Source organism: Pseudomyrmex gracilis, unplaced genomic scaffold (assembly GCF_002006095.1).
Source record: "Pseudomyrmex gracilis isolate BER0280 unplaced genomic scaffold, ASM200609v1 scaffold_216, whole genome shotgun sequence".
Lineage (NCBI taxonomy): Eukaryota > Metazoa > Arthropoda > Insecta > Hymenoptera > Formicidae > Pseudomyrmex > Pseudomyrmex gracilis.
In genome coordinates this window covers 220,362-239,502 of record NW_018020800.1, presented here as the reverse complement: position 1 = coordinate 239,502, position 19,141 = coordinate 220,362, and the positions used below count along the sequence as shown (strand labels likewise).

Genomic DNA, 19,141 nt, shown 5'->3' with positions numbered 1-19,141 from the left:
ATGTGTAAATATTTTGCACTTAATTCTGCTTTTACAATTGTTGATAATCTTTTATACGAGTGTTTTTATTGCGAGATGTCGTATTACAGATGGCGTAGAATGTACCAGCATCAACAAGAGATCTCTTTCTTTTCGATCCTTGCGTTCACAGTAGATGGCAGCAATGTAACTGATGAGTGAGTAGTTTGAAATGCACTTTTGTTCTTTTTTTTTCAAATTATATGTAATTTTATAATTATCACTAAATATTAAACATTATGTATCTCTCACACATAATATAACTACCAACTATCAAGAAATCTGTTCTTTTATACAACTAGTGGTACGATATGAAAGAAAGTTATTGAATAAACTTCGACAATAGTTTGTGACGAAAATAGACTAAAATTTTAACGCACACAAAGCTCTCTCGCGTTAAAACCTCCAATTAAAATTTAATTCCAGAAAAATCAGTCAATGTAAGTAATTGCGAGATTTAATTTGCGTAGGTTCGTTAACGACGTCTCTTATCCCTAGGCGCGACTTCCTGAGAAGTCCTTCAAGAAGGCAATCCTTCTGCTTCTCTTCGCTAATTATCAACTGAGCGCGTGAATCGCGTGACCAACGTCGTCCCACAAGTACCGCGAACCCGGAAGTATTTCCTACACACACGGGTTCTCTCTATTTCTTTGTGTTCGCTGCGGCTGCTGCTGTTACAGCCGCTACTATTTTTTTTTTTTTTCACTTTATCCCTTGGCCGGTCGTCGCCGGTGAGAGGCATAACGCCGACGCCCGGTTGCGTTAAGTTCTCGTGGGCGGAGCTGCACAGAAACACCGCGGAACAAGTGAAATTGTATCGCGGCGTGTTCGGGGTTCCAGATAGAAAGTATCGCGGTCTCTCACAGTCCAGAACTCCCGACAAACTGGAATTGTTAGATTAATTTTACACGCGTTCCTCTCTGATAGAATTAGCGAATGTGCAGTTTTGAAGGAATCGAGAGAAAAAGAAAGAGCACGCGCGATTGTCTTTTATTTTTTTATTTATTCAATTATTATTGACGTGCTATATGTTATACTTTTTTTTTTATAATAAAATCGTCATAATTAATGAAAAATAAAAATCAAGATATACTAAATATTAAAAAATTGAATGACGCCTATGTCATTCGTTTCTCTATCATTCATAATCGGTGCATCAAGAAAATGTATTATACAAAAAACAAATTTTTATTATAAAAAAAGAAAAAAATAGACTGATGTTCATTTACAGTGCGTTACGTAAGAGGCAATCGACGACCTCGATGATGACCCGTCGATCCGATAAAAAACACCACGCGTAAAGAAAAATAGCTTTAAGCGGCCGTCGTACACGCGATCGGCGTGTGGGGACTCGGTGAAATCGGTGCATTCAACGTGCAATTACGTGATTTTCGCTCGCAGCGCGCGCAATGTGAGCGCGCCGGAGAAAGATCGCGACCTTTATTACCAATGAAATCCGTCATTGGCGGCGAGGAATGATGGTGTATCCTTGCGCCTATACACGCACACGATATTTACTTACGATCACACCGCGCGTATAATAACCGCGGAATTACAGATGAAAACTACTAACATTTCACCTTTTCGCACGTTACGCGCGTTGGTTCGTTAGGCGCGCGCGTTACCTAATCGAGAGGCGGTTTCTCAGTCTCAAACTTGCCTTTACTCATCGAGTCCCCGCGCGCCAAATCGTTTGCCCACATTCGCGCAACGATATCCCGCGACCGAGCCTCGCGCACCGTTATGTAAACCAAAAACGTTACGCGCGTTGCCCGCGCGCCTAAGTTTTCCACGCGCGTCCGCAGATTCGCCGCAATTTCTGACCGCCGGATTGCGCAACTGTCCGACGCTTTCCATCGAAAATATATTCGCGAGGGAACTTGCCGAAAATTATAACGCGATGCGATAATCGTATTCCGGTGAGGTTTTATTTGCATTTTATTTCTCTTTTCAAAGGATATTAATGAAACTGTTGTTGCAAACGTGGTTCTCTTAAGAGAGAGCGGAACGATCGATCTCATCTTATTACGAGAGGATATCGCGGCCGGACGCGTCGAGATTTTCCGGGATCGCCTCCCTCCCACACGTCCTCGCCCTTGGGCTACAATCGCATATGAAACGTTTGGACGATCCTATCGAACGTGGGTGGTGTTGCGCGGACATGACGGTGTGCGTATCCCGTTATACGTTACACCCACCTTTATTCTATAATATGGATCAGAGACCGATCGAGAAAGATCCGCCGCATATACAAACTCTCTTATATCATCGTTCACCGTCTCGCGGAGAGATACGCGTTTCATTACTTGTGTGCTTTACATAAGCCGGCACGGGCGACGAGAGAGGAGCGCGCGCCTCGCTCGTTCCTCAGGATTCTCTTTCTCGCGCGAAATCAGCTCCCAGCGACGGGCTCGAGCCGAACCACGTCGTCGCGAGTGACATCGACGCGACGCGAGTTCAAGTTTGACATTTCAACGCTCAGGGAAATTCATCGCGGCGTGAAATTTACCGCGATCACGCGAGTTTACGTGGCAAAATTTAGACAGGACATCTCTCAGTCAGTAATTTGCCTCATTGTCGAACACGTGGCGCTTTGAGGAAATTAATATTGCGACCGATGACGCTCAGAGTTGCTGATTAAATTATGAATAATTAAACAAGATCGGAGTTAGAGACACATAGATCAATTAAAATATAAGAAAGAAGAATATGAATAAAGAAAGATAAAATATGAGATGCGATTTAATTAAAAATTTTTTAAATCACAAAGAAACCAAATTTTACAGGTAATTAATTATGTAATTCATATTAGTTGTTAAGTAAGCGCAAACGAGAGTATTACCTTTTTCGATAATGCAACTTATATAATTGCAAATAAAAGATTAAATGAGAAAACGGCATAGATCTTGTATATCGGATGGATTTGTTCGTCTCGAGGACGCGCCAATCTATCGCTCGCTCGACACTCCTGGCTGCGCAAAACGGTCGGCCTACGATTGGCCGGGTAGCGCTGAATCATAGGATAAACATAGCCGGGACGTGCTCTTTTCCTGAACTTTGCTTGCATGCGATTACAACGCAGAGAGTCGTCGCTGGCGCACGCCAGCGCAGCTAACGAACGCATTTCTGCTTCATAATGCCACGCAGCTGCGGCCAATCGATTCCGGTCCTCTCCTCTCCTTCTTCCTCCGGCGACGTGCCGCTGATATGCGTATTACAGGAAGTGAAGTTTCTCGCACACATATACACGCGCAGATGTACGCGCACACACACACACAGAGGCGCAACGTACAAATTAGGGTCATCTCCGGCTACCGGCTCGACCGAGCGTTTACGTCGACCGGCTTTGAAAACTTTTATCATCGGCGAGATCGTCTATAAAATGCCTTTTATAGAAAATATTGAAACATATACGAGACACGTACAAGATCATTTTAACGATGATTGAATTCTCATTATGCTCGTATTTTCTCGCACCGGAACGCTTTCCTCGATACTTCGCCAACATTTAATACGCGTACATTCATTAATATAAGTCTGTTTTAAATGCGCACTTTATGCGGGTTTTATTATTTGTTTTTCTCACGGCGGGAGAAAGTGCACTGCGACACTTTTCCTCGTGCAATTAAACACGCCAGGGAGCAAGGTGAAGCGCGCGCGCGCGCGCGCTCGGCAGGCGATCTCCGCGTTCGAAGCTTCATTCATGGCTCGTCGTTGAAATCACCCGAGCGCGTCGTTGAAATCACCCGTCAGTCGCCATAAACCAAACCGGAAATTTCTTAATACCGATACTTAATATTATTTTTAATACCAGTTTTAGATAATACAACCTCATTTTTTATTAATAAATCTTTTATTAATAAATCTTTGATATAAGATACAAAAATAAACGGAAGGAACGGAAATAAGAGAAGGGACAAAGAGAAGGAGATTAAAGAAGTAATTGCCGTCATCTTGTATGTATTTGGTATTTTTTAATAGAACGTAGAATTGACTCAGTTTGCCGCCGTTTCACCCAAAATTCACGTTTGTGCTCGAACATTCGAGCGACATCGGAAACGAGCGCAAGTGTTGTTGAAAGATGTTGTGGTTTGAGTCAAGATCAGTGAAAACGCTAATTGTAAGAAATCATTAATTATGCCGTTGCCGCTTGTCACTCTTTTTTTCCTCCGCATGACTCTGCCTCCGTCTGGCTTCCTCTTCTTTTACCCCTCTTCACTCCGCCTTCATAACGTTCTCCTGTCTCTCGCTCGCATTCTTCCGCGATGCTAACTATGTGAAGTACTCCCACGACACAAGAATGCCGCTTCAAGATCACGGACTTACGGTCGTGCCAGTCGACGACTCTCTTAATTATTCCCCAACGTTTTCCTCTTCGCTTCCACTTTGCCTCGCGGCTTCACTTCCCTCGTTGTTGTACAAGAGATGAAACACATCGAGGAGAGCAATGATAACACACAGTCGTTCGCGAATCTAGAAGAGTCTGTTTGAATTTATAATTTTCGAGATACGATGACGCGCTTTCGCACAGACGTCGATGAAGAAATCCATAGATTTTTTTTTATAAGAATAATTCTTGTAAAAAGTGTATCTAATATTTTTTATCTTTGATACAAAAGCTCGCATCGTGTAAAAAAAAAACTATAGATATTTGTATTGCATATCAATGTCATTAACAATTATACGTTGCAAATGATCTGACTCTGTTTCTAATGGATCGCCATCAATGACGGAGTAAGCTCTGATGTATTATATTGTATAGCAAATTACACACGAACTTTTTTACATCTGCTCACTGGAGCAATTATCGATCGATTAAAATAGATCGATTAAAATTCTGCGTTCACGCAGGTGCGCTGTATTTAGTATATCCCATCTAAATACTTGGCAAGGTATCTTATCGTCTCGCTCGAACGGGTTTTGAAACGCGAGGGTTCAGACGCGAGGTCGTCGCCTCGCAGTGATTCGCGGGCAGTGAAATCTTGTTTAGATCGAAAAGCGATTATATATTTATGTAAACCGGTGGAAACTCCCTGAGAAAAGAAAAACATGAGAAGCGTGCTCGCTTAAGCTGTCTTGCCGTTATCTCGCGCAGATCGTGCCGCTGTTAACTATGTAAGCATGTAAACGCGGTGACTTTCAAATAACATATCCAGACGCCGACCCAAGCAATGTGTCATATTTCTCCTTCGAGGTGATGCAAAAACAGACGGGCGATTAAAGTATAATTTAATATTATAACATAACGTTATATATTTTTCTCCACGCGCGCGAGAAATTTTAATTTTTTTTTTCCGCGAACGCGAAGCAGATTTCTTTTTCGTGCGGATTTTTTTTTTTTTTTTTTACTTTCCGCTAACTCCACTTTCAGCCGGGAATGGATTTATCTGTGTTGTATCGTGTGAACGCGCCGAAGAAACATTTCAGCCACCCAACATAGTTTTACCTTCTCCGCACGAGAGGTGCATTTTCTTGGTACAAGTTTGTGCGCGCGAAGTGAATTCCTCTCTCTCTCTCTCTCGCGCGAGTTAACTTTTCCTACTTTTTCGTGATTTTCTTTTTACGTGTGTGAGAAATTGCGTGGTTTTTTTTTTTCCTATTGTGTGCGAGCGATGGAAAGTAGCGTATTGAGCATTTTTGCTAATTAGTTTTTTGCGCTCAATGAAGCTTCGACAATTGTCGCGTCATTATGTATATCCTCTCTTCTAAAATTTCTTTCTCATTGCTTTCTTTTTTTTACAAGCCGCAACCGGGTTCGACAGAAACGTCTTTCTCGCGTCGGTTGTTTTCTTGATCATTGAAGCGTGCGTTAAAAACCGAGTAGTTCACACGTAAAGAACCGCACCTACTCCGGCGCGTGCAGATTTACCGCGGAGAAATTCGAGATAACGACACAGCTGTGCGGGAGATCTCGAATTCACAAACGGTCATCAGAACGATAAGTCGCGTGAGCCTTCGCGAATTCACGGGCCAGCAGTCACTCATTGACAATTCGTAAAACATCGCGTGTTACACAAGCTTCAAGAAAAAACAGAACTAAACTAAAAAATAAAAGATTGTGTCATCAGAATGTAATTTATTTTTTGTGAATTTTTTTATTAATTTTTTTTTATTATCGATACATTTTTTTATCAATCGCACATTATATCGGCAACGATCGAGAATAACTGACGGCGATGGAAGAGACACGTTCTCTTCCGCGATCGAGGATCAACTCGTTTTGCTCGTCCTCCTGCATCATCCGCCTAAGAGCACATCCTGAATACCTGAGTTGCAATTGATGATGCACTCTAGAGAGAAGGGTCGTCCTCTCGTTCCTTCTGGGCAGTGCCGTGTGTTGCGCGCCTCCACCTCTTCCTTCTCCTCCTTTCCTTCATCTCCTCTTCCGCTCGATGACTCAAGTCCACTGACCGAGACTCGCCAATGCCGCCTTCTGCTGTAAACTCGTAGAAAAAGTCCCGATCGTAAAACCCTCGCTCGCTTCCGCACTTCGCGGCTGCAGCTTCGCCGCTCGCGATTAGGCTCGCGACCGCGGCACTTCGCGGAAACCTGCGACTGGACAATGGAACACTATCAGAAAACTCCTAATCTGACTGACAGGCAGTACGCGGAAGACGCTTATATCGAAGAGATGGAAACCGCGTAAACTCATTAAGCGAAGTGCGGCGCAAAGAAAGAAAAAAAAACAATTATTCGCGCGTACACCGGAACTTTTTCTCTTCTTATTTTGGCAACAAAAATCTGTTATTTGCAATTTCACCGCTCGCAGCGGTGCACACGTTCGAATATGACACGCGTTATTCACCTGCACATTCGTTTCCCGTAATCAGTTCCGCGGATGAAATTTTTCCGCGCGATTTACACGAGAGCGTGAAGAAATCATCGAGATATTTGCGACCTTTAATCTCGCACTTAGGCTCGCGCGTCATTATTACCGTCATTTCGGTAAAATGCTATGATCCCCTGTCGCAATTCGCGACAGTATGTTAATGAAGCTCGCGCATATGTCGCGCGCGAAGGCCGTAGTAATAAAGGATAATCAAGGCGCAGGAATGCCGTCTGTGCGCGATGATTACGATTCGGTGAAGGAGGAGGAGAAGGAGAGGAGCGCGTATTTTCTAGTGCCGTATCACGACGAGAGGGTACGTAGAGCTGGTACGAATAAGTAAAGGGGGCAAGAAACACGTAATGACGCGCGAGCGAGCAAAGCGAGGAGCGCGTGTGGACTTAGGAGCGAGCGGGACTAAGGACGAGCGCGCGCGGATAGAAAATATGGCCATGATATTTACTAACTCGGCCTCCGCGTGAAAGTGTTCGGCTCTTCGCTTTGTGCCGCGCTCAAGAAAGAACGCGCGCCAACGATCTCGCGTAAAATGGGCGTCGCGACGGATCGAAGCGAGCACGAGGAAGAATTCAACGGGACAAGTGTCCTCGCTTTTCTCGATAACAAATAATTTGCGTGCAAGAGCATTCTCTTTGGGATCCAGAGTCGCCTCGAAGAGACCTTGAATGCTTCGCTTAATTCAATATCCGTGACTTTTTTAATGAGTTTTTCGAGAGGCTTGGCGGACATACTTGATTAATATAATATAATATAATTATATAATGTAATATAATATAATCACTGTCATAATATATATAATATAATATAATATAATTACGGCCACAGATCTCTCCCTGCCAAGTCTCTCGGAAAATTCATTTAAAAAATCACGGATATTAATTAAAAATATTCTTGCGTATCGCTTCCGGAAGATTGTTTCGCGTACACGTAATTATTATCCTAATGTTTCGGAAAGATTCGACAATACATCGATAGCTGCTAGAAAGAGACATGCAAGTTTCTACAATTTCTTAATCAGCATATGGCATGTGACCTACTTCGAAGATCCGACAAATCTCAGTTTCACGTCGTCAAGATTTCAATCTTGATTCACATATCAAAGATCACAATGACGGCTTTTGTCTGAGTAAACGCGATAAGCATCGAAGTATGTCTCTCCGTCCTATTATCTATACGCACAAGGTTACGAGAATAAAGCATTAACAATCGAAGTCTTTTTTTTTTTTTTCTGTGCAACAGGATCCGGAATCGAAAGAGGATGTTGGTCCCGCAATTGGAGCATCGTCCGGCCGGATGATCTCTCCGCCGTAGATGATGATCGCGATGGATCGTGTGACCGTGCGAAGGCTTCAAGGAATTTGGTCGACGGAAACGGCCGCGCGGCAACGCGCGTCGTCGGGAGATACGTTTCTCGGTGGCACCTCGCGAGGAAGAAGGGTATCGCGGACACCCAGGAGAAGGGGCCTGCGACGTGGTACCGGGCACCTTTCTCGCGACGCTCGCCGTGGAATGGCAAAAAAGAGAGGAGGCCCTGTGACGTCACGCGGCTCGCGCGGCGGTGCCGCTAGCCTCTCACTTGGCCGCTGACGTTCAGTCCGCTCGGTTCATCGTGCTCGTCGGTTCTGTCCGCGTGGATGCGCTTTTGAAAAACAATTCGAGACAAGAAGACAGAATATAACGAGGAAAACACGCACGGACAATTTGCAGAGGTAGACGCGGTGGCGATCGTTCGTCGGCGAATGTTCATTTTTATCGCGCGTCGTGCGCGCAAAACGGAAGTGTCCGCGCGCGAAAACGGACGAGACGATTGTGCGATTACGCGGTGACACGAGTATACGGGTCGTCCTCCCGGTAACAAGTCCGCGAGTTCCGCTCCGTTTTGCACTTGGTGGTGAAGAGTTTTTTTTTTTTTATATTTTCGTTTCTTGATTGAGTGCCATACTCTGTGGATATGATACCGGTTGGATTAAGTCTCCGTCTAGAGTAAGTGCTTTTGATTTCTTTCGATTTCTTGAGCGATTTTCAAGCGACACGGTTTGTCGCTCTCTTCAGAATTATGTAGAACATAACAGAAGCTTCATTGTGGAAGTTCATTGTCCTCACGACTTGAGAAATGTTTTTATTTCGAAAAACCGGACCATTTTACAAAACTGACAGAGTTGTGACTTTTATCGTTTCAACGCGCATCAATAATTTAATCTGAGATCAACGGTGATATTTTATTCGAATCGTAAAATCTAAGATCGCGAGGCGAAAGAGATCGCGAGGCGAAAGAGATCGCGAGGCGATAAAGATGTCACGCTTGCTTCTCGAAAATTGATTTTCGACTTTTTTTTGTGATCTTCTTTTTTTTTGAGACGAGGGCGAGGCAAAACTAATCGCGGACTCATTAGCAGACTCATCACTTGCAAGTAATAAAATAATTTGCTGGTACACGATAAAATTGATATTGCCAATTATATCCACACGTTTTTACAATTCGTTATAAAAAACAACTTGCTTCATTGCCACTCATTAATCAAATGCTAATTATTCACACGGCATCTGTCGTGAAAAAACTTGTATTTTTTAAAACAAGGTTTACTCTTTTTTTTAATATGGAATATCAGTCGCGATATTGCGTTTGATTGACAATTCCGTTTCGAATAACAACGCTCCATCTCTTGGTTATTTCCAGATCTCTTTTTTTTTGTTTTTTTTTTTACCGAATATCTGCAATTCACCATGTAAAATCAAATGAAGTTCGTACCCATAACTGTTATACGCTAGTTCTGGTGATTAAGGTTACTTCATAGATTCTCAACGCCGTTTCTAATACGATAATCGATGCTCTTGCTACACAATCCGTGTATACAAGTCGATCATTAACTTAGCGCTCGCACCAGTCATTTCGTATACAACATTCCCCGACATCGGAGAAACGCGGCCACCTGTTCCTCCGTATGTACAGCATGTCCCCAAAAAACTTTATATTAATGTGTATCGATGGTGAGAATTAATCTACGCGCGCGAAATATTCATTTGAAATATTTTACCACGAAATAAATAACAAAATTAATAACTCTCGTACTACTTATGTTGTTACATGAATTAATTTAAAACATAAATAAATTGTAATAAATCGTATGAATTATTTTTAACAAATCGTATATAATTATATTATTTATATTTTATATATAAGTATATTACAATTTTCTTATAATATTTTAAATTAGTGCGCGTGTAAATAATCGTCAAACATTATTAACAGCATAAATGCTTTCAAATTTACGTGTCGCAAATGTACCCGTGATTTTTCTCGCCGGACACAAACGGTTTTTGCACCCCGTGCGCGCGAGAAAGCGACGAAACTTCTTGATTGGAACTCGGTAAAACGTTCCTCGTAAATAAACTTTCAGTACAGTCGTTAAATTTGTGGGTCATTATTTTTCTTCAAGAGATATCGGTTTTATTGCGCCCGTTCGTTCGCCTTCCATCTGTCCCTGTTACGGTTCAGGGCGTGTGTCAGTACTTCGTCGTAAATTTATCAAGACGTACACGCGAAGAGTTATACATACATACATATATATATATATATTTCAAGCCAGCTTCTGTGTGCGCGCTAGTTCTCGCAATTAATATTTTTGCGAGAGTTCACCGCGCAACGAGACGCGCAGGTACACATATCCGCGATGAAATATTTCTCTCTCGGCGCTCTTCTCTTCCTTCCTAATCCTCAATTTGAATCTTACGTATTATCACATAAGATATCGTTTACATTCTACTCTGCCAACGTAGCGAGGGAATCGTGGCTTTCTGAAAAAAAAAAAAAAAAAAAAAATCACGCGGATCTAAAGAGGGGACTGACCTCCCAAGGTGGATGCGTGAGACGAATACGCGCGCGTAGGCTTGAGAAATAAATCTTCCAGGCTTAAGTGCCCACTCGAAATACATCAAACACGGGCGTGTACTTGTCTCTCCGGCCATCCGCGGAAGCGAGATCGCGGAACCGCCTGGAAACGTAATTGAAGACGCGCGTACACACACTCAGAGATTCTTTATCGCGCGAGCGGTGGGCGATCGTTTGATTCCGCGCCAGTTGGTGGTATCGTGGCGCGAATAAACGTTTCTCTCGCAAGTCTCTCTCTCTATCTCTCTCTCAAAGAGCGCGAATGCCCGCGGGATCTACCCCTCGCAAATACCCTCGCGATCGCCTTTTCGCGGCGAACGGATGGCAGGCCACTACATCCCAGCCACGTCCAGTTCGAGTAAATATCTCGTGACTTTTCTGCCGTGCTTATACGTCGAGCGGGCTCAGCTCCGCGGTCGTGTGGTTCGTGATACGAATAAATTTCTCGTGGGATATAGAGCCCCGGATTCTAAAGCCTTGTTCCAGGAAACACGCGCTTGTGCACGTGGGTATAAACCCGATAATATTCAAGCTGACACTTCGCGAAGAGCGAAGCGGATATAAAGAGAGCCTCCCGCTTGCGGATTTTGTGCGTGCTCTCTGTCTCTTGTTATTGCGCTCGTTGAATTATCGCCTCGAGCAACAGACGATTATTTTTCTGAGTTTGCATTAACATTTGTAATATTTAAATATTTTTTTAATTGGCACTTCGAGAGATCGATCGAGAAACAGAAGAAGTCGTCATCTGTATCCGTTATTTGTCTAAACGAACAACAATCAGTGGGAATAAAGTCCGCGCTGTTCTTTTTGCACGCGTGCAAAACTTTCCGCTAGGATAATGTATATTTAAAAATAGGATTCGTGTGTGGTAAAATACGTTGTTGTGGTCGTAAAACACGGATTTACCTGTTCGACAATGATATTCCAATCTTCAGCGGTAAAATACAAGGTCAAAAAAAAAAAAAAAAAAAAAAATACGAAGTGCATAATAACAATTTCCTGTTCGCAAATCATTTGTATAAATACGGTAAATCTTCTTAACATTTTGCTCGCTCGTTGAAACTAATCGCTCGTATATATGTTTTCCGCGAATTCTCGTAGTCGGTCATTACGTGTTACAGTTATGGGTCAGCTGGGTGACCGACGACTGATGTATAATTTAAAATCTTTCATAAAAAAAAGGAGGGGTGGGGAAGAAGAGAAATGGGTGGAGAAAGAGTCCCCGGTAATTTCGTGATTCGTTTCCCAGGGGTCGCGAGCGGAGAAACGACCGGTCAGAACGAATTGTCGCCGATCGATCGCGCCGCGCGACAGAACCGTTTCGCATGAGCGACAGAGGATTATACGGCGCGGCGGTGCGTTCTTTTACTTTATTGGATCGGAACGGAGAGCTCTTTGGCGGAGAGCGCGCGCGCGCGCGCGCGCGATCCGATCGATTCCGTCGCGCCGATCGCGGTCGCACGCGGCAACGCAGGAGCAAAAAGTTCGCGCGTCGATCGATTTGCATCGAGACTTCTTTTCTCGCGCGCAATTTATTATCGCGCGGCGTACGCTCATTAGACGCTCGTTTCTCCTTGTCTTCGGGCGAAGCTCATTAGTCCCCCCGGCGGAGCGCGCGAGCTTGATACATACGTCGGTACCTTTCGCGGCTATTGGCCGATAGCGCGATTAATAATGAAACGATGGCCGGGATTACGCAGCAGATTATTGGATTAATAAGCGTCGTCCGTTGACCGCGCGGGAACGGCGCAATGCGCGGCATTGCGTGGATTTCTCTTCGCGAAGAGGCGTCAGAATGACGAGCGACTAATCTGCCGTCCGCGCAAAATCTTGCACCTTTAGTGCCTACTCATAGTAATTCCGCGGTTGTTACATGTCGTATAAGTACTTTGAAAGAGAAAAAAAAACATCTTGCGATGGATAAATATTGGATAACGTACGTTCGCTAATGTCAATATTAAGTGCAAATATAACATATTGTGTATGCTACTACGTATGCGCGGAGAGAGAGAGAGAGAGAAAGAGAGAGAGAAAGAGAGAGAGAGTGCAATTTGTTTTTGCAACGATATATTATTTTGTAACAATAAAGAGAGAAGAGGATTCTTTAGAATCGATTTATATCTTCAGTCTGTCTATTCACCTGAGACGATGCTTCTCGGTATCTAAGCAGTTTAAAGTGATTACAGAGTCTCGGTACGGGCCTTCGCGAATGTACAAGCGAGATTTTAACTTTGAAAATGGCCCCGCGTTTTTTTTTGAAAACGTACCGGATCTCATTAGTGATTCGTGATTTTATGCCCGCGTTGTGATGTATCGTTCGTGTCTCTGAATTATTATCACTGGCGGAATGCATAATACACCGGCATATGTGATATCGTCGATTGAGGACCCTTCGTTCTGTATGCTAATGCGTACATGAATAAACCAAGATAGAGACCGACAACATTCCGCGGACAATACTCTATTTGAACAAGATACACATTTGTCCCAAGTTTTTTTTTTTTTTTTTTTTTACTTTGCCTCGAAAGCAGTTGTTTATAATCGAAAGAGTATCGCGCGTGGCGCGTAAATGCCGATGGTATTTAGCTTTATTTGTGGTTGTCTCGTTTGACGTCGCAATCAACGAAAATAAATAATCTTGGATGTTATAATGTCAACGGTTCGCCAGACGTGATGGCGACACAACTGCGTTTTATTAACGTCCATTAACGCGCGTATTTTGAAGTAGATTAAAGTCAATGCAATTTGCTGTCAAGCTGTCAATGGAAATTCTACTTCTCTCCTATTGTGAAAAAATACCATATTTGAATATCATCGGTCGATCAGTGTGTAATTAGCATGAATATTAATTGCTCACTTCGTTTTCGAATAAAATTACACAATTAAATCGCAACATCATCGAAGCGGAAATCGAAATGAAATGAATGCGAGCGCGTAAATTATTCGCAATACGTTGATTTTTTTTTTTATTTATTTATATTTTAGCAGACTTTTGAATCGCGCGCGTCTGACGCACAAGATGTTTCCAATCTGTTTAGTGACATTCGACACGCGAACGGTTACCCGAAATTGCTGTTACGCTTTTAATTTTATTTTCCGATCAAATGTAACGGAACGTTAGATGTGAAACGCGAAATTTATATAAATCGCGAATGATACTGACGCGTGTGCGATGCCGTTATCGCTCAAACACAAAAACTGTATCATCACTTATGCAGACAAGTTGCACGGCCGATCCTTCTCTTCCGTCATGTAATCCATGACGAGCGACCGCGAGTTACTTCTCGCACTTCTTTCCCTCGATTCTCTCTGCTGCTGCAGTCACAACCGCAAAATGGAACCAAGAAGAGAAAAAAAAAAACTGCAGTTTCAGCAAACATTGCCAGCGGAGAGGTTCTTGCGAAATATAAAAATACGTTGCGGCGGAAAGTATAGAAAAGATTTCTAGCGGATCTTATATCACCTTATTTGTCCATATCTTATTACTGTCGCGTGTGCTTCTAACGCACAACGGTGAATTTATCTTGCAGAATTATATTTTCTCGATTAGAGAGTCAACGGAAACCTTATCTCTCTTCTTATCTCTCAACGAGAACGATGTATATCCTCCGGATTTATTTCGTTTCATAATATTTTGCTCTCTTTTATTCTGATTGATGTGCAAAGTAGTTTGTGAGCGAAAAAACTGAAATAATAATAATAATAATAATAATAATAAACGAGTATATTCTCGCAACTTCTCTAGCATTAAATTGGAAGACATCGCGCGCGTGAAAATAATAAGTGTAATTTTGTATAACCGTGCTAAGTAAACTTTCGTAATAACAAAACGTCGACGTATAACGAAAACGAAAGCTTCTCGCCACAGCCGCGTGTTCACGAAAATTGCAATTTCTGGCAGCGACCGATGCGGTTACTTCCCCGGGAGCGTAATATGTAATTACTCTACAACGTTTCACTCGCGTTTTGCCCGACATGTATCCGGTGTATCCGTATCGGTGAAAACATTCGGACGGGGCCCGGCTTCGAATCTGTATATTTTTCAAGCGCGACCAACTTTCGTGCGCGAATTTCAGCTATTTGGCTCGATCGTGAAACGAAACGTTCTTTCTCTTATGCCACGTGGATCACGCGTGGTGCCATTAACGTTCCCTTCGTAATTTCTCCTGAGCCGCATCGGTAGTTCTGAAATTGATACAGCTTCACGGATTTAGGAGAATTTTGATTTAAATTTTATTCTCCCTCTCATTTGCTACAAAGAGATCTTTTATAAAATTGTAAGTTTTACATAGAATTTCTGTTTTTTTTAATATACAAATATATATTAATTAATTATTTTTAATTATATTTTTTTAATTATATTTTATTTTTTTCAATACCTTCGCGTTTTTCGTGTACAATGTTTTGAATTTCTCACATTCCGAGATGACAATCTTAAAGATACGATTTTAAGACTTAGAACGTAGGTTGAGACCGGCCAATCTGGTTTCGCGGGGTTAACGATATTATAGCCGGGATGACCTCTACGGCGTGAGGATATACATACGCGTAAATTCTCTTGTCGCGGGCAGGGAAACAACGCGACGATCTCTCGGAGCTATAAAAAATTTGAAAGAGGCCATCTCATCTCCCGGCGGCGAATGGTAGCGCGTGCGCGCATCTCGATGCACTTTCGATCGAGGTTGAAGCACTTTCGCCGCAGTCGAAATTAAGGAGCGTGCGTGTGCGCACACAACCTGTGTGCACGCGCGCGCGCGCGGAGGTGTGCGTTGTTGTCGGCGCGTTAACTCGATTGACTCTCCGGGAACACCGGGAGCCTGAGAATAGAGCCCGCGTTAAGAAAGACAATCGTGAAAGCATCCGGGGAAGAAAAACTCCCTTCGATTGTCTCTCGTAGAAAGTAAACACAAACGGGTAAGTAAGAGCGCCCGCGCTTCTTCTCTAATTCTCTCTTCTCGCTTCTCGCACCCGCTCTCTCGCGAGCAGCGGCCTCCCGTTGAGCACGCACCGGAATTCACGAATTAAGGTCTTGGTTTCACGCTCGGTTGCCCCGCGCCGTTGTGATAGACAAGACTTTTGTGGCGGACCGCGAGATTGAATTCGCGCGACCGGAAGCGAGCGAGCGAGCGCGACAACCGTCACCGAAAATTGTTTGTCCGGCCGTTTCCGGATCCGGACTTTCTCCGCGAGCTTGTTGCGCTTGCTCGGGCGCGTGAATATCTCTTTCTAGAAGCTTTCGAAATCCATGAATATATTTATGTGATTTTCCACCTTTTTCCATTGTCTGATCGCAATTACAGCCGTAGATCGTTTGAATTTGAAGCGATCAGTCGTAGGAGATAGCAGGAAGCGCCGAGCAAAAACGTGTTAAAGATTAAAATATATCCGCGTTCGTTATGTGTATCAATTAAGATCGATCAAAGTGTGAAACTTTCACTTCTCACATGATCATACAAGTTTTCATGTGATATTACAGGTTTTGTCGTGTTTTATTTTACCGAGAAATCGAAAATACACTCGCTTCTCGAACGATACTCGTTTTTTTGTTATCATCTTCTTAGTGAATACGGTAGGCGGCCGTCTCGAATATCAATTGTTCTCAAATTCTCGTCGGATGACTTTTTCTTTTCACGTGTCTCTCGGCATTTGAATTTCTCTCTCTCATCGTCTTTTTCTGTTTTTTCTTCCGCGCGCTTGCTCACGGCCGCGCTATAAAAATGAAAATTTTCGGTCCGCGCTACGAATAGCGATCGCCTGTTTCAAAGCGCCGATGGAACTGGTTCTCGAGACGACGCGATCATCAGTCACGAGAAAAATGAAAAGGAGACAAGAAGAAGAAAAAAGAAACAACACAGAGACGTTACCACCAAAAGTTAGAGTTGCTTCTGTATTTGGCCACTCCGATAAATTTTCAAATAAATTAAATTATTTTACATCGATGTTCTTATAATTGCTAAATGCGAGAAGTGCGCGAGAGAGAAATCGCAACTTGTGAATTCAGTCGGGACACAAAGTTGGTGTCAAAAAAAAAAAAAAGAAAAAAAAAGATAACCCACCGAGTGGTTGTTACGTTGACATCGTAAGAGCTTCGGGTTTCTCGATAATTATCAGTTTATCTGAGCATATCAAGTGTCCGGTATATAAAACTGGATTCGCAATAGGACCGAAACTCGATTATCTTTTTCTTTTCTATTTGTTTTGCGCACTTGTAAAATAAATTCTCAGAGAGAGAAAAAAAAACGCGCGTGCATACGAAACGCTAACGACGACTGCAAACGTGTCCGTTAGCAGCTGTAAAAGCTCTTTTTATAAGTTCGAATGATGTCAAAATGGGAATTCCTGCAGTCGTTTATTGCTCTAAATCTATTCTTGTGTTTTACCAGCCGGGTGCTCTGAAGTGAAACTACTTTTGGTGAGTTTATCGCATCTTATCTCCAAGAAGAAGAATGCGTAAAACGGCCATGGTGTCAGAAGAGAGAGACGCGAGCAGAGAACAAGTAAAAACGGAAGCCGGAATATAAATGTTTGAGTTTTTACTTTTTTAATTTTTTTTTATGTACATAAACTTTACATTTTAATGTTTTTGATGTAAACGTTAGTTTCTTCCTCTCTCTCTCTCTTTCTGCTATTTTTTAAATACTTACTTGAGTTTATTTTATAATTTAAAAATTTTTATACTATAAAAATATTTTATAGTAAGAATTTTATTGCACAAAATGTGAACTTTGTTTTGTTTTTGTTTTTTTTATCAACTCTTTCTTACGCATGTAAATCTGTTCGTGTAAACTCAGAATTAATATTAATAAACTCAGACTCGCGCGTCTGTGTTCGCGTTAATTATCGCTTCGTTAACGAAGAATAATATCCCCCACTATCTCTGATTCTCTCTTTCTCTCTCTCTCTCTCTCTCTCTTTGTATCAGCGTCTACATCTTTGGTTGAGAATGTCACGGGAATTTCTCGAGACACGTCTATTATCTGCGAGTTTACTTAGCAGGAAATACTTTAGGAAACGATTCCGCGACAAAGACCGAATAATTGACAAGACAGGAAGAAGCGTGTAGGCAATAAGTGAAAAACAACAAAAAAGAATAATTAAAAAGAGTGAAGTGAACTTCGTCGTCCTTCAAACTGATCGTCTGTCGGTTTCTCCGCGAGAGATTCACATCTAAGAACATCAAGGTTCTTATAATTGCCGGAACATAGAGAAGACTACTGAATTAATTCGACTTCGGCGCGGCCATTGGGTTTTTTGTTAATATGGCGCCTCTTACGTAATCAGACGAAGCTCTGATTTAATTTGAGTTCGAGTTAAAAAAAACATCTATATCTGTTGTTTTTCCGAAGTTTCAACTTCAAGCAAAAAATTAATGAATTCAATCCTTGCATAATGTCAAAAATTCAAATCATTCAGAATTAAATATTTATAACATATCGTCTCGCGGCATTTGTGTGCAGCGGAGAGAAACTCGAATTCGATGAAGATTACGTTCCGGGACGAAGGAGTGACGACGTGGTTGCATAATACGAAACCTAGTAACCTTTTGTGTCTTAATGTACCGGCGCGATGTGCCGTGAACAGATAATATATACCACTTCGCCGCGCGTAATAATAGGCGCGCACGTTATCCTGTTAAGGTCACTTGTTCGAGCGCCATCGAACAAGTCACGATGAAACGTGCCTCTACGCATGACTAACATAACAAATTCTTCCTGTCGGTGCGAAGCACGTTTCTCGCGCGGCTATTCGCTCTTCTCGAAAGATAAAAAAAAAAAAAACGATCTCTAAATATCATTAATATATTTTATATGTGGAAAAAGATGATAGATAAACCCGCGTGTAAAAAAAAAACAGTGCTTCGACGTGAATAAAATCTTCGACTATAAATTTAATATATGACAGAAATTAAATTGGTTTCACATCGTTAAAGATATCGAATGTCAAATGCGCCGATAATCGATTGATATTGTGTCGATTGTGTCCCACAAAGAAACGAGATTTCGTGCCACCCGTAGAAATTCACGCGCGAGGCGTCTCCACCTCTCTTCTCTAGAGAGTCGAATCGTTATTCATGACGATCAATCATGCCGTTAGCATGCTGCGAGAAAATGGAAACAGGTTACGAATGTATCATCCGTTAATTCACTCCTACCGCGCGATTATCGCGCCGCGCCAAATCTTGCACCTCGCACACACGTGTAATAAATTTTCACAAAAGAAGTTTCCGTTTTTGTGTACAGCGAGCGAAATCGTAGTAGTCGGAAAACCTCAGAAGGGTCTCGTAGAAAAAAAATTTTTTCAATGCGCTCCATAGATATTTTATCCAATTTGTAGAATTTGGTTAGGTGCATGGATAAAACACGGTCGTGCGAGCGAGTATGCAAATTCTC

The 19,141-nt window shown here is 42.4% G+C and overlaps 1 protein-coding gene across 1 annotated transcript in view; it reads left to right on the top strand.

Annotated features, from left to right (window-relative positions):
• LOC109858640 overlaps nt 1-19,141 on the top strand; it is a 49,821-nt gene that overhangs the window by 858 nt on the left and 29,822 nt on the right. Inside the window, exon 2 of the mRNA XM_020436107.1 lies at nt 90-176. The gene's annotated coding sequence lies outside the window, so the exon portion shown is untranslated. The remainder of the gene's footprint in view (nt 1-89; nt 177-19,141) is intronic.